Source organism: Sarcophilus harrisii, chromosome 3 (genome assembly GCF_902635505.1).
Source record: "Sarcophilus harrisii chromosome 3, mSarHar1.11, whole genome shotgun sequence".
In the NCBI taxonomy this organism is placed as follows: Eukaryota; Metazoa; Chordata; class Mammalia; order Dasyuromorphia; family Dasyuridae; genus Sarcophilus; species Sarcophilus harrisii.
In genome coordinates this window covers 582790710-582805907 of record NC_045428.1, presented here as the reverse complement: position 1 = coordinate 582805907, position 15198 = coordinate 582790710, and the positions used below count along the sequence as shown (strand labels likewise).

Below are 15198 nucleotides of genomic sequence, written 5' to 3'. Positions count from 1 at the left end.
CCTTTTTGGGGGAAAATTGCAAGAAAAAAAAAAAACATTCCTTGGGGTTGGGGTTTTGGGGTGGGGAAATAAATGGCCTAACTGAAAACTTTTTAACTTTTTTTTATATAAATTTTACAGATAAAATTAAAAAAATTTTAAAAAGCCCGGGTGGGGGAGGGAATTTTCCTGGGGCTTAAAGGAAAGAGGATCTTTTTTTTTTTTTTTTTTTTTTAAATTTTTATTTTTTTTTATTTTTAAAAAATAGTTTTAAAAGGAAATAAATGGAATTTTAAGTATTAATTCCAAACCTCTTTTCCAATTTTTTTTCACTTTTACCCTAATTTCTATTAAATGGAGGTAAGAGAGAAATTTTAAATAAATTAGAAATAAAAGTAAAATTTATTTTGCCCCAAAATTTATTTTTGCAAAATTTGATTAGGTTTTAGAAAATTTTTTAAAAATTATTTTCCTTTTTTGGATTTCTTTTTTTGATTTAAAAAACCCTTCCCACTTTTCCACCTTTTAATCCCCTCACCTTCCCCTTAAATGGTTTTAGGATAATTAGGTTTTAAAATTTTTTGTCCCTTTATGCCCTCCAATAAAATTTGTAAAATGAAACCCTTGATTCAAACCTTTTTTTTTTTTTTTCTTTTTCATTTCATTTATTAAGACCCATTTCCCAAGTTTTTCCTTTTCTCCTTTGTTTAAAGAAAAGGGGGGAAGGAAGAAAAGAAGGAAGGAAAAGGGGGGGGAAAAAGGGGAAAAAAAGGGGAAAAAAGGGGGAAAAAGGGGAAAAAAAGGAAGGAAGGAAGGAAGGAAAGAAAAGGGGGAAGGAAGGGAAGGAAGGAAGGGGAAGGGAAGAAGGAAGGGGGGAAGGAAAAAAGGAAAGGAGGGAAGAAGAAGGGGGAAGGAAAAAGAAGAAAGAAAAGGGAAAAAAAGGAAGAAAAAAAAGGGAAGGGAAAAGGAAGGAAAAGGGGGAAAAAAGGGGGAAGGGAAAGGAAAGAGGGAGGAAGGGGGAGAAGGGAGGAGGAGGAAGGAAGGGGGGAAGGGGAGGGAAGGAAAGGAAGAAAGAAGAAAGAAAGGGGAGGTAAGGGGAAGAAAGAAAAGGAAAGAAGAAAAGAATGAAGGAAAGGGAGGGAGGAAGGGAGGAAGGAAAGAAGGAAGGAAAGAGGGAGGGAAAGAAAGGAGGAAGGGAGGAAGGGAGGGAGGAGGCTGGGAAGGAGGAAAGGAGGAAGGAATGGAAGGAAGGAAGGAAGGAAGGAAGGAAGGAAGGAAGGAAGGAAGGAAGGAAGGAAGGAAGGAAGGAAGGAAAGAAGGAGCAGGGAAGGGCAGTCATAGACCCAGGAAGCAGCTAGGGAGGTGCCTTGGCACGTCAGAGCAGACCGTGCCAGCTGGTCGGGCATCTGCTAGGCGCTGGGCCCCGGGCTGGACAGCCAGTGTCCTCCTGCTGCCAAAGGGATGAGTCCCCAGCCCCCAGCTCCCAGCGGGAACAGACGTCCCCTGTTGGGGCCCGCCCCTCCCCTCGGGTCCTTCTCCTTCCCCGAGACATGTCCCTTTAGAAGCGCCCCGAGGGCCGCCCGAAAGGTCACAGCAGAGCCCTCTCCTGGCCTGGTCCCAAGGCGGGAAATGCCCGAGTGGAGCCCGGGATTATGTAATAGGTCAAGGAAAGAAACCGAGGAGAGGATGACAAGGGGGCCCGTTGTGGGCGACAGACCTCCCACTTGGCAGTCTTGAGGAGAGGGCTCCCCCCCCCCCCACCCCCCGGCCGGGGAGACAATGGGCAGGCAAACTCCCGGCTGCACGCCTGAGCCTGTGATGGGGGGGGCGGGGGGGGGGGGTCAGAGCGCTGCTGAAAGGGCAGCTAGGTGGGTGAGAGGCCCGAGCTGGAGGCAGGGAGACCTCCCGGGCCTCCCCCAGAATCTCCCCCGAGCCCAGCCGGCGGTGACTGGCTATTCCCTGAGGATGCGGTGCAAAGGACTCCTCCCAGTGTGGCCCCCAAACCTGCCGCCCTCCCCGTCCCTTCCCCAGCCCCCTGGCCCAGCTCTAGCAGCATCAGACGCTGTAAAAAGTCAGACGAGGCTGAGACCAGCGGGCAGGAGGTCCCAGTGCTCTCCCATACTCAGGCCTCAGCCCTTCGTGTGGGGGCTGGAAGGGAGGGAGTCTGGTCAGTCACCCTGAGCGCCTTCCGATCGCTGGGAGCAGCTTGTTCCCGCTAACTTACCCTTGTCAGGGGGAAATCACTTTCTTTCAGCTCTCAGTTTCCCCTCCTGTAAAAACCCGAGGGTTGCAGCCTGATTCCACCCGTTTTGTTTCTTTTCTGTCAGAACTTCATTATTCACAAGAAGAATATATTGTTGAGAGAATTCTGAGCTTTGGGTCACAGGAAAAAGGTCCCAGAGGAGGGACTCGGACCTCTCTCTACCTTCTTGGCAGATACCGGAGGGACTCCTGAGTTGGAATAGACATGATTTCTGCAGAAAATACATAGGCTTAAATGTGTGGACGTAAAGGATGCCATCAGAAGGGGGGCAGAAGCCAGAAATCCACAATATATCTTTTTAAAAAATCATGGGGAAAAATCTGAAACAAAAAACGTTTCTTTCTCTTCTCCTTCCTAAGAAATCCTCCCTTTTCCTTATTAATTTTCATTTATTCTTAAATGGATGCTCATTTAATTTTTCTTAGAAGGGATTTTCATTTTCCTTATGTGGCCAACGGTTAAATATTTATGGGGAATAGCTTCTGACACAAATAAAGGTAGATGGCATAATATCTAGTTGTCAGGTGGACCACATTTCCACTTAGAAAACCACTAATTAATATTATTTATGCTGTATTGTATTTTTTTTTAACTTATTTTTGTTAAGCATTTTCCAACGATATTTTAGTCTGGTTCTGCATTCAGGAGTGTTGGGTCATGGGAGTATATAACTCTCATGCACTTGGATCAAGAAGACATCAGTTCGGATACTTCCTCGGTAAGTCTCTTTAACCACTGCCTGCCTCAGTTTCTCCATCTGCAAAATAGGAAAGGTAATCGTCTCTACTTCCCAAGATTATTGTAAGGATCAAATGAGTATTTGTAAAAGTCTTAAAGCACACAGATGTGTGTCTAAGGGGAAGAAGTTGGATTAGAAGTCCCAAATCCCCTAGATTCCGGGGTACCCATAGATGCACTCGAGCGGCTCCCTCCTTTAAGGGAGTAGTTCTCCGCAGAGATCAAGTTCTGGGTGTGCTATGCCCAAAGACGGCCACCAGAGGGCAGAGTGTCCTCAGATTTCTGCTAAAGGACAGGAGATGTAATAACTGATCTCTAAATGATGTTTTCAGGTTTACAAAGGGTTTTGCAAACGTGATAAATTCGTGCACGTCCGATTGTGGTGCAATTGAAAGAAAATTGACTCTAGAGTCCAAGAACCTGAGTTTAAATCTTGCCTCTGATTCTTATTAGTTGCGTAGTCTTGGGGACTTCCCTGAACCTGGATGGGGGGCAAGGTGATGCTCTCCCTATAGACCGAAGGCAAGCTCCCTGGGGTCAGTACTAAGACATAGGGTGGGGAAAGGGATAAGAAGATAGGAATTAGGCATTTAGTAAATTATTTTTATTTATTTTATTTTATATAATCATTTATATAACAAAGTAAATTTATTATTTTTAAATTACTATGTGTGGGGCACTAAATAATGTACCACCTCAAATTTTATCTTCACAACAACCTTGGGAGGGAGGTGTTATTATTCTCCCCATTTTACAGAAGAGGAAACTGAGGTCAATAGAGGTTATGATGGCCCAGTTTCAAATGGCAAATAAGTGTCTGAAGCTGGATTTGAACTTCCTCTAGAGCCGGTGTCATCTAGATTCCTATGCCTTCCTTAATAAATGCTTGTTCAAAGACTGATGATCCTTATGATATCCCTGTAAGGTAGGCTTGTCATTATTCCCATTTTTACAGATGGGGAAACTGAGGCAAACAAGGTGAAGTTATTTGTTCAGGGTCATGCAGCTTGTGGTTTGCCATTTCCTTCTCCAGCTTGTTTTACAGAGGAGGAAACTGAGGCAGACAGTGTTATGCAACATGCCCAGGATCACTAGCTAGTAAGTGTCTGAAGTCAAATTTGAACTCGAGAAGCTGAATCTTCCTGCTCCACATCCAGTGCACCATCCAAATGCCCTTAAACTTTATATAAATATTATTATTATTATAGCCGAATTTTTTGAGCTAGAGAACAGCCAAAACAATTTATGTGAAATGTCCTGTAAATATTTAAGTGCTATAAATTATTGATTTATTATTATTATTATTATTATTGTAGCAGGAGTAGAATTTTAGACATAGAAAAAAGCAGCAGAGACTTGGATGAAAAGCAGTCTGTTCCCAGCTACTGGACACGGTTTCTCATTCATCCAAGGGCTTTTCAGGTACCGTGGACCTGAGGGGTCTAGGGGGAAACTGAGGGCAGTCATGCAGCTCCAGAACCTCCAGGACCAAGCACACCTGCCCTGCCAATGTTGACACAGCCTGGGGGTCCCTGCAATACCCACCTCGAAACAGCAGAGGGCGGGGCAGAGTCCCCACTCAGCCGGCTTGGGCAAAGGGAGAAGGAATGATGGGTGGAGTGCAAGGGGAGAAAACATTCTTCTCCATCTGATAGTGGGAAAGGAGGCTTTTAACTTTCCATGCATGAGAGGAAGAGCCCTAAGGGGAAGCACTGGAAACAGCAGCTGATCCCCATCATGCAACAGCCCAGTGTCATGGGAAGGATGCTGAATCTGGGAACAACAAAGGATCTGGACTCAATCTCAATCCTTGCTCCTTGCTCCTTGTGACTTCTTATACGTCACTCTCTCCCCTTCCGGCCTCAGTTTCCCCATCTACAAAATGAGGGGTGGCCTCCAAGGTCCCTTTCCAGCTCTGAATCCTATGACTTCCTTGGACCTCAGTTTCCCTATCTGTAAAATGAGGACGGTTAGCCATGTACAGAACAGAGTAAGTGTTTAATTAGTGTTTATTGATATTCAGCACTTATACTAATTGATATTTGAGATCCCTTTCCAGCTCCAAATCTTTGATCCTGTGACTTCCCCGGGCCTCAGTTTCCCCATCTTGTAAAATGAGAAGTGTTAGTCTTGTATAGAATACAGTAGGTGTTTAATAAGTGTTTATTGATATTCAGCCCTTATACTAGATGGTATTTGAGGTCCCTCTTCAGTTCCAGATCTTTGATTCTGTGACTTCCGTGAGCCTCACTTTCCCCATCTGTAAAATGAGGAGGGTTAGCCATGTACAAAACATAGTAGATGTTTAATAAGTATTTATTGATCTTCAGTACTCAGACTATATGGCTTCCAAGGTCCCTTTCCAGATTCAAATCTATGATCCTGTGACTTCCCTGAGTCTCAGTTTCTCCATATGTAAAATGAGGAGGGTTAGTCACGTACAGAAAAAAGTAAGTGTTTAATAAGTGTTTATTGATATTCGGCACTTACACTAGATGGTATTTGAAGTCCCTTTCCAGCTTCAAATCTATGATCCTGTGCCTCCCTGGGTCTCAGTTTCCCCATTTTGTAAAATGAGAAGGGTTGGACTAGATGGCATCTGCACTTCTTTCCAGCTGTGGATCTAGGATCTAACAATATAGCAGGGACTCAGGCCTCACAGCACTAAAAGGGAACTGGGATCCCAGGTAGGTTGGAGTTGAAGTGGACCCAGGATGTCCAGGATCTGAAAGGGATTCCCACCACTTGAGCGCCCAGGAGCCCTCCAGGGAAGGAGAGGTCACCATCCCTCCCATGTTCCCTGTTCACTTTTGGGTAACTCGAAATTGTTGAAAGTTAATTTTTGTTCCTCTGATCACCAGTTAGTTTATATTTACTTCTTTGTAACTTAGATCCCTCGCCCTGGATCCTGGCTTCTGGGACCGAGCACAATAACGACTCTTCTCCAGCACAGTCCCTCAGAAGTCGGTCAGCTCTCTTCTCCCCCTGGGGGAGGCCCTTCACTCTCTGAACCCCCCTGGATGTACCTAGCTGATGAATGGGAAGCACCCGAAGAGGATAAGGAAGAAAACAGGCTGATTAACAGGTGAGTTGATCCATCAGTGAAAAGACATTAGGTGAACAGCTGCACAGAGACCCTAAATTGGGGGGACTGGAAGGCTGCAAACCAGTTGGAATCAGAGGACTGGATCTATCTTTGCTTCTCTTCTGGGCTCCCTTTCATCATTTGGAGCATTAGATTGTAAGCTCCTTGAGGGCAGGAACTTGTCTAGCCTCTTTTTGTATTCCCATCACTTAGCTGGTAGCATGTTTATTGATGACTAGTTTAGTACAATGTCCAGCACATAGTAGGTGCTCAATAAAGGATTATTAATAGCCAGAGCTTTGTACAGATTGAGTTCCTTTCCCCTCAGAGCTTCTTCCAGTAAGGAAATCACAAGTTGTCTGCCCTAGCACCTAGAATAGGATTCCCAATTCTTGGCACTGTAGCACGTAGCAGGTGTTTAATAAATATTTATCAATGGCCAGAACTTAGCAAAATGTCCAGTATATAATTATACAACAAATTTTCATTGATGTTCAATTCTTAGCAATACCTAACCCATAGTAGGTGTTTAATAAATGTTTATCAATGGCCAGAGATTAGCACAATATCCAGCACATAGTAGGTATTTAATAAATGTTTATTGAGGTGCAATATTTAGCACAGTGCTCGACACATAGTAAGTGCTTAATATTTATTAATGGCCAGAGCTTAGCGCAATGCTCAGCACACAGGTGTTTAATAAATGTTTACAGTGCCCAGCATATAGTAAGTGCTTAATAAATTTCTATTGATATTCAGTGATTAGCATAGCACATAGTAGGTACTTAATACACGTTTGCTTATTGAGAAAATGAAAGAGTTGGGCTCTGTGTCTTTTAGGGTTCTTTCCAACTATAAACCTAGGATCCAAATATGAAGCCCCCTCCCCAAAACTAACATAGACCCCGGCTGCATGAATTGAAAGGCGGCACACACACAGTGCTGGAAGATGGGGTGCAGAGGACTTGGCTGGCAGCATCAGCGTCAGAGTAACCTGGATTCAAATCTCATCCACAGACTAGCCGTGTGATCTTGAGCAATCCCTGCACCCCTCAGAGACCCCCCTGCCACTCCCAAGGCAGCTCTCTAGGAGAGTCTAATTTGTGCTGGCAGATTGAGTTCCCTGGGAACTTCCTCCATTCTGCCCCAGCACCTAGAATAGAGTTCCCAATTCTTGCCACCATATCTCATGAAGGAACATGGACAAGTAACTTGTTAAAAGAAGAGGAACTGCTACTTTTAGAGCTTAGGAAAGGTTGAAGGGGAGAGAAAAAGACGGAACCTCCATCATCTGGAAAAGGTAGCTATACAGCAGGGAGCGATGGGGGAGAGGAGGTCTGGGTACAGAGAGAAGACAGTTGTTTTCCTGCCGCCCAGAGAGGTGCACAGCTATCACAGCTCTCCACAGGTCAGGAAGCTTGGGGAAGGATAGGTAAGAACTGGGGTGGAGGAGGGGAAAGAGGGGAAAGCCAACAGAGGGCAACATGAAATCACAGAATTGCCTAGAAGGAAGCATCGATCATCAACATTTATTGAGGAACTACTTAAGGTCAGTGGTTCTTAGCTAATCTGGGTCTGAAAAATTTTAAAGATATATTTGTAATAATTTCTTCATTATATCAATTAATTATGTATAATTATGATACATAAAATTATGTTATATAATTAATTAGTTAATCATATATTATTATATAATTGTAAGATATATTTTAAACTATTTCAATTGTTGAGTTTTTTAAAAATATCTTATGTATTTTTTAGATGTATTTAAAAAAACACGATTCCGGAAAGGGATCCATAGGCTTTCCCAGGCTGCCAAAGGGGTCTAGGACATAGAAAAGGCGGAGAGTTCCTGGCCCGGGTTCCGTACCCTGAGTTAGGAGCTGCCATCCTCCTCCTGCCCACATGCCAGCTTATCCAAACACATGCATGTGCATAGAAAGAGATCCACGGGGGAGGCACAAACGATCGGCGTGTGTGCACATGCACACACAATAAAAGTGCAGGTATGCATACAAATAAACACAGGCAACGAGCAGCCCTGCACACCCCAGAACACACAAAAGCCTGCAAACGTGCGCGGGTCTGGACCGGTGAATGAGCCGGATTGGGAGCCCCAAGCATGCATGTGAACTTTCTCGGGCCGGCGCGAGCCTAGTTCTGTGCACGCATTCAGACTGAGGTGCACGTCCCCTGGGCCGGCTACCTGCGTGCAAGCCCTCTCAAGTACCGGCTGAGAATCCCGTGAATCGCCGGACACTCATCCGTGGATCTTTGCAGGGAGACTTGCGCATTCATACACACACACACACACACACGGAGCCACGAGCTTTGGACTTTCTTAAAGCGTCCTCGGAAGTTTCCCATGATTTTGGGGGGACCCCCCCCCCAGTGCTGGGTAGGGGGCTGGCTGGGCGGAGAACGCCGCGGGAGCGCGAGCGGAGCCAGCGCGTGCCGAGCGTGAGGCCCCGAGTCCCGGCCGCGGACTTTGCCCGGGGAGTGGCCCAGCGGGCTCTGCTGTCACGTGATTTCGCCTCTACCTGGCGCGGCAGGTAAGCGGGGGGCGGGGCGGTGACGCAGAGTCCGGGGCTTCGGACCTCGGCCAGTCCCTTAGGTACCTCCCCCCCCCCTCCCCTCACTACTGAGCTGACCGCGCCCCCTCCCAGACCGGGCCATGGAAGCCCCACCCCAGCCGGCCACCAGGTAGGCAGGTGCGACCGCGCCGACCCCACCCCGTCCTCCCTCCCCGGACTCGCCTGGCTCAGGCTGGGCGACCTCCGGCAGCCGGACCCACCCAGTCCCGCCGGCAAGGAGCGCACCCCTGGCCAGGCTGCAGCCGCGGACAGCAGGAGCCCCGCGGTCCCGGGCCGGCGGACAGGAAGTGGGAGGGGAGAGCAGGGGGGAGGGGAGGGGACGGCCGGCGGCCCTTCCCTGGACTGAAGCGGACGGGACGCCGCCGGACTCGCTCGGCGCTGGACGCTCGGATTCCCGGGGGCTGCGCCGAGGCGCAGGTGAGGACGCACCGGGGGCAGGGCACGGGCGCCGGGCCCAGCCGCCCCGAAACTCGCTAGCTTTCTTGCTTTCTTTTTTAACAGCTTTTGTAGGACTTTCCCTGCTCGTTTTAGGAAAGGAGCGCAGGACTGCGGGGCGCGCCTTAGAAGGCACTTGGGGATGCGGGGTCCGGGCAGGAGAGCGGGGAGCCCCGGGAAGGGAAGAGGGCTGAGCTCCGGGAGAGAGCAGGGGGACCGTGGGATTCTGGTAACTGGTTTGGCGCCCCCCCATCGGTTTCCTTTCTGCTCTACCCAGGCTGCCCTCCCCCAAGGAATCCGACTTGGTCCTGGCCCCTGCCTCCGGGCTTTGGGTTGGGGCGCCTCCCGCACCTCTCCTTCGCCCACTTTGTTCTTTTTCCGGGAGCTGGAGAAAGTGGACTGAGATTAGACTTCTGCAAGGACTTCCTCCCGCTAGGGCTGAGTCCCTGGGAGGGGCTAGGGAAGAGTTAATCTGGGGTTAATGGCTTACTTAATTGAGCTCTGCTTATCGGAGAGCTTCTCTACCTTGGGAATTCTCCGGAGACTGGAACTGGGGGATGACTGGAAGTTGGGCGAGACCTCCTGGTGGGCTTTTCTGAGGCGCTTGGGAAGGGGGGAACTTTGCCGCCGGATCCCTCAGCTATCCAGCCTGCATTTGCAAAGTACTCAATACTTTTCCGTGCAAGTAGAACGTTTCCTAGAGCCTGCCTGGGTGCCAAATGCTTTCTATTCGTTATCCAGTGAAGTAGATGCTATTATTATTATTCCTCCCTTTTTTACAGATTAGGAAAATTTGGCCCAGCGCCATTAAGAGTTTTTCTAATCTAAATCACAGTATTTTGAGTGCTCTCAGTGACTTCCCATTATTACTTCCAGAATCCAATTCCACTGTGTGCCATAGAGAGCCCTTCCTAATCTGACCTCTTCCTAATTTATTTCCTTTCTGGACCAAGCTTCATCTTCCTTCTCCATTCTTTTACTGGGGCCCTTCCCCAGCCAAGAAGGAGGGGGGCCCCCTCCTTCCTGACTTACTTCTGAATAAATCTCAAATTCTTCCTTCTATCCAGAGATCTTCCCTTATCCCTGAAGCTGCTAACAATCTCCTCTGGATAGATCTTTTAAGTACCTATTTGCCTGCTCTGCCCAGGTCCCCCATTCCACCAAGAAAGGGATTATTTTTATCTTTGCCTTTCTTTAAAATTCCACTGCTTAGGAAAGTTCCTGGCCCTGTTTACCTTAACTAGGAAGTGTCTGAGGCCACATTTGAACTTGGGATTTCTTAATTCCGCCATCAGTGCTCTATCTACTGCTACATCTAGCATTTGACATATGAGGACACTGAAGAGAACAGGGTGAATCAAGGTCCTTACCCAGAGTCACCCAGCTAGTAAGTGTCTGAGACAGAATTTGTGTTCAGGTCCAGTCTTGACTCCAGATCCATTGTACCACCTAGCCCAAGTCATTCATTTCTTTGGTATGGAGAACTCCCACTAGAGTTAGAATCTTAAGAGATTGCCTGGAGCAAGGAGAGGTCAGAGGACATATTTAATAAACATTTACAAACCCTATCTAATTTGATCTTTAGCCAGGCCCTTTGAAGTGGTATTCTCCCTTTTCATTTGTAGAAACTCATAAGATGTGCAATTCAAACTCATTAGATGTGGAATTCAAACTCATATCTTTCTGAATGAAGTCCAGCGTTCTGCCCTTTGGGCCACCCAACCCCTCTCCTTCTTTTTCTCTCTGTGCTGGCCAAGCCACCAAGAAAGATTGTGACCGTGATTCTGGCAGTCTTTGGTCAGCATTCCCTTTTCATGTCCTTTGTAGCCCATGAGGCTCCAGGGACTTGAGAATCCAAGATTATGTGATAGAGAGCCTGTTCTCCCCAGAGTGGGTTTAGCCCTTGGGGAGGGTGAAGGTCTGTGCCTGAATTCTGACTGTTTCTATTTCTAGCTGGCCATTAGAGATTAGCCTTATAACTTACATCTTTATCTCCTTCCTATAAGAAAAGCTTTGTGTAGCGATGATAATACATTGCCTTGTGTCCGCAGTGCCTGCTGCAGGGGCTTCTCTGGGGGTTGGGTGCCTTTATGTTCACAAGGAAAGAGAGAGAGAAAAAGAGACAGAAAGAGAAAGAAAGGGGGAGGAGAGAGAGAGAGAGAGAGAGAGAGAGAGAGAGAGAGAGAGAGAAGCTAATTGGACAGATTCTTTCCTGGAAAAACAAGTCTGATCTTTGGTTTGAGAGCAAAATTGTCCTGTGTATATCCATCAGAGTGTGTTGGGGAATCATATCATTTCTCACCCTTTCCAGGGAGATGGGAAGGGGGAATTGAGATTTAGTGGAAAGAACCACAGGTCTTTCTAGTGGATTCTAGCCTCGTCTCTTTCACTGGCAACTCCAGAAAAACCCTTAAGAGTACAGACCAGGTCTCCGTTCCCTTCTCTACCAAATGGGAATGACAGCTATGTCATGGAGTACAGGAAATATCAAATGAAATCATCCATGTGAAAATATTTTTAAAAGTCAAAGCACAAGTAAGATGGGGGTTATCGGTATTATCTGGGAAGATGTTGAGGTCAGGTGCAGGGGGAGGGGGAAAGAATCCATACAGGGTCACCTAGCAAGTAGAACTGACCAGATTCCCAGTCTGGGTCTCCTAGAGAAGGTAATGTATTGATACGGATTCTGCCGGATGTCAGGGTCCTCAAGTTACCACCTGCCCGGGGCCTCGATCACTGTTATGGGCAAATAGAGAAAGGTTTAGAAGCGGATGTCCAAAATGGTCTGTGCTGATCAATAGCAGTTGATTAATTGAACTAAAGATATTTAATGTAGATAAGAATGTAGATAAGATAATGTAGATAAGAATATTGAGGGCATATTAAGCATTTGAAGAGCCATGAAGTTTTAGTTACTAGAGTAGGACTAATAGCATTGGATGGAAGTTAAATTGAAGCATATTTAGCCTCCACATCAGGAAAATCTTCCTAATGAGAGTGGCCGATAAGTGGAATGGGCCACCTTGGGACCCAGGATGACTCCGTGTCAGGAATCAGTCAAGCATTTATTTGGCACCTGCTGTATACTAGGCACTGGGGATCAAATACAAAGAACGAAACGGTCACATTTTAAGTCCCTTACAATTCTAGTGGGGAGATGAGCTCATGTATATTTTTCAGAGTGTTCAAACTCTCAGTGGAGATTGGACCAAATGGCCTTGAAGGTCCCTTCCAATTCTGACCTTGTGATTTAGAAGCATCGCTCTGCAGGGGAGGGGCTGCAGTGGACAAAGTTCACTCCAGCCTCAGACACTTACTAGCTATGTGACCCTGAGCAAATCACTTAATCTCATTACCTCAGTTTCCTCATTTGTAAAATGGGTTATAACAAGAGTTGTAAGAATCAAGTGATATTTGTAAAGCACTCAGCACAGTGTCTGACATACAGTGTGCACTTAATAAATGCTTCTTTCCTTTGCTTCCTTTTTTGTTTGATCTGCTCTATGCCCTAGATCTTGGGCAGCTTAAAAACACCCACAGTCCAACAGGAGGCCTTTGCAGGGAGATACACAAGCCCAGGAACTCCCATTTAGTTGTTGATTCAAGCTCTACGGAATGTTTTCCTTACAGCCTCCCTGAGGTCCCAGAACACTATAATGATCCCCATTTTGCAGATGCGATCATGGCAGTCAGGGATTTATTTGCCTGGGGTCACACAGCTCCAAAGCATCAGAGCCAGGACTTCAAGCCCTTTCTTTATGATTTTATATACCATCGTTTCCACAAACACAAGAAAAGCCACCCAGGAACAAGCGGGCCTGCAGAACCACCCGCTGTAGCCCTCGGAGATCTTGGTCGTGATCACAAGCTCTTTCTCCTCCCCAAACAAACAGCCTTGGCCAGCACAGCATTCCAGGTCCATCTCTAATAAGCACCAGCTCTCTTGGCCCAGCCTGGCTCTCCGGCTGTTATCTGCTGTTTACATTTGCCCTTGGAGGAGGAGAAGCAGGTGCCGTCCCTACGGCTGTTGGCAGCAGCTGCCGCCCCTGTACCGTCCCAGGTCCTTGTCTTGGCTCCCGAGTACAAGGGACTGTGTGACTTGGAGTCGGGAAGGGGCCTTTGTGGCTGTCCGGCCCTTCCACCCTCACCCCCGCTTTACAGATGAGGATGTACAGCAGTTACCACACTTGCTTAGTCTCCCAGAGCTGAAAACCCCAGCACTCTGTTCTCTACATCAGCACTTCTTAAACTTTTTCCACTTTTTCCTCCCAGACATTTTTCCCCAAACTTCAGTATATAGGTATACAAAATAAATATAGAAATCAAGCATTTACTGATGATAAGCCATCATTTCATAATCCCCAGCCCAGTTATGTGCACGGTTTAAGAAGCTTTGCACCAGACACTGGATAGGGGACAAACAAGCATTTATTAAGACCTACTATGGCCTGGGCACCATGCTAAGCACTTTACAAATATTATCTCATTCAAATCTCCCAACAGTGCTAGAGAGTGGGTGCCATTATTATAAACCCCCATTTTTCATTTAAGGAAACTGAGGCAGATAAAAGGTAAAATAACGTGCCCCCCCCAGCCAGATTTCAACTCGGGTCTTTCTGATTGTGGCTCAGTAGTGTTCTATTGAATACACCCATACCAATGTAAGAAATTTTACTGAAGGGTCTGCCTAGAACAAGCTCCATTTTTCTGAGAAATTACCATTTGTCCAGTAATTGCCCTGGAGGTGGTATCTCCAACTCAGTTGTATTCAGAAACACTGTTGAGTTTAGAAGCACAACTTTGACCCTGTTGCTACACCTGCTCAAGAGTCTTTGGTGGCTCCCCAGTACCTCCAGCAAAGCAAAAAGGAAGAAACAAAAATCTATCTCGTCTGAAGTTTACAGCTCCCTTCATGATCTGGCTGCAATTGAAGCTTGCCAGAAGTCATACTCTCTGTTTTAACCATGTTGGCTGTTCCTGGACACTTCTCCCACCTGTCTCTGCTGAAGTGTCTCCTAGGCGGGGCTCCCTCATTTCCTCCTTTGATCAGAATCCCTTGTTTCATTCATTTTCAGCCCAAATCATCTTTTATTGGAAGGGAAGCTTTTCCTCAGACCTCTAGTTGTTAATGGGGATGTTCTTGTTCTCTCTCTGTCTCTTTGTTTCTGTCTCTTTGTCTCTCTTTCTCTGTCTCTTGTTGTCTCTCTATCTCTTTCTGCCTTTCTATCTTTATCTCATTTTGCCTCTGTCTCTCTTTGTCTCTGTCTCTTGTGTCTCTGTTTCTTTCTATTTGTCTCTCTGTCTCTCACTCTTTGTCTCTGTGTCTCTCCCCTTTCTCTGTCTCTTTCTATCTCTCTCTGCCTCTCTGTCTCTTTCTGCCTTTCTATCTTTATCTCATTTTGCCTCTGTCTCTCTTTGTCTCTGTCTCTGTCTCTTGTGTCTCTTTCTTTCTATTTGTCTCTCTCTCTGTCTCTCATTCTTTGTCTCTGTGTCTTTCCCCTTTCTCTGTGTCTTTCTATCTCTCTCTGCCTCTCTGTCTCTTTCTGCCTTTCTATCTTTATCTCTTTTTGCCTCTGTCTCTCTCCTCTTTCTGTCTCTATTTGTCTGTGTCTGTCTCTCTCTTCTCTGTTTCTCTCTCTGCCTCTCCCTCCCCTACGTTTTCTCTCCCTTTCTCCCTCTCCCCCTTCTCTTTCTTTCTCTCCTCCCTTTTTCTTCTCTGTCTCTCCCCTTCTTTCTCTCTTTCCTCTTCTGTCTCTCTCTCTTCCCTCTTTCTCCCCTTCTCTGTCCCTTCCTCTTTTCCTCTTTCTGTCCCCCCTTTCCATCCCCTTGAATTATCTTGTATCCCCTTACTGGGTAGTCTCAATAGGAAGTCAGCTCCTTGAGGGCAGACACTTTTTCCCTCACCGCTCAGCCCCTGGTGAGCATCCTCCTCCTTCCCTTGGAGGGAGGGCAGCCATATCCAAGCCCCCTCTGTTTTCATCTTTTCTGGGTTAGATATTCCAGCTTTTGGTCTGACCTCTGATTTCATTGGGAGTAATATTGTTGGGGGGGGGTTCCCCTTAGTATTGTAGGTCAGCCCCTGTCCTGAAACAAGGGAGCCCCCT

The 15198-nt window shown here is 46.7% G+C and overlaps 1 protein-coding gene across 1 annotated transcript in view; it reads left to right on the top strand.

Annotated features, from left to right (window-relative positions):
* Window positions 1-8750: 8750 nt before the first annotated feature.
* The window catches only part of ARHGEF16 (Rho guanine nucleotide exchange factor 16), a 54118-nt gene continuing 47670 nt past the window's right edge, over window positions 8751-15198 (top strand). Inside the window, exon 1 of the mRNA XM_031961566.1 lies at window positions 8751-8768. The gene's annotated coding sequence lies outside the window, so the exon portion shown is untranslated. The remainder of the gene's footprint in view (window positions 8769-15198) is intronic.